Below are 966 nucleotides of genomic sequence, written 5' to 3'. Positions count from 1 at the left end.
TCCGCGTGGATTCTTCTGTGGTGCCTACTTTATCCAGCGCGGCCGCGTCACATTTTTGCGCGGTCCACGCTGGCCCAATGCGGCCGCGGTCCATATCAGTGCGGACCGCGTTGGGAGGATTCAGAGAGGTTCACCGGGGGCATATGCCCTGAGCGATCCGCGCTCCAGACCTACGCGGTCCACGCCCCTGTGTTCTGCTTCTGTGTTATGCAAATTAACTGTGTTTTCCCCTCATGTGTGATTCATCTAATTCACTGCATGTGCTTAAACTAACAATGTTAGACGTGTATTTTTTGCAGATCATGGTTAAGAAACGAGGAGGTAAAGAACAACAACAACCCGGGAGAGGTGGTTCCTCCCGAGGGGAAAGGGAAAGAGAATTGCTAAACTCACTCCCCAGGCCCGGGCAAACATTAAAAAGACTCGTAACCTGATACAGGCTGCTGATAGGGCTGCCTCCCACTCTTCGGGGAGTGAGTATGCACCTTCCCGGAGCATCACCTTAGAATCAGCCCCCACTCACACCTCTGACCCATTCCAATTACATGACACCGCTTCACCTTCACCCACCTCCAAGAGACCGGTCAACGTAGTCTCGGATTCGTCTGATGAGTCCGTAGCAAGGAGTGAAGAACAATACTCCACCTCCCCTACAGCTTCATTATCTGGGGAGAGTGCAGGATATGGTGAGGGAGGTGAGCCTCAAGTCGGGGGAGTTGATCGAACCAGAAAACCTGAAGCCTGGACAGACAGATTTGTGAGTGAGATAGCGTTCCACAAATTTAGAGAGTGGTGGCCCGTGAGGAAATTGATCCCGGAGAGACAATTCATTGATAGTGATCTTCTACCTCTCAACCCGAAAGGTGCAAAGAGCAATTCCGTACTAGAGATGGCTGGGGGCTTCTTCAAGGAGAGATGTATTGATGCCAATGAGCATAGTGGTAAAAGAGTTCTATTGCAATGTTT

This window comes from Nicotiana attenuata, unplaced genomic scaffold (genome assembly GCF_001879085.1).
Source record: "Nicotiana attenuata strain UT unplaced genomic scaffold, NIATTr2, whole genome shotgun sequence".
Classification (NCBI taxonomy): domain Eukaryota; kingdom Viridiplantae; phylum Streptophyta; class Magnoliopsida; order Solanales; family Solanaceae; genus Nicotiana; species Nicotiana attenuata.
The sequence above is the reverse complement of the archived record's forward strand: the minus strand, read 5'-3'. Positions refer to the sequence as shown.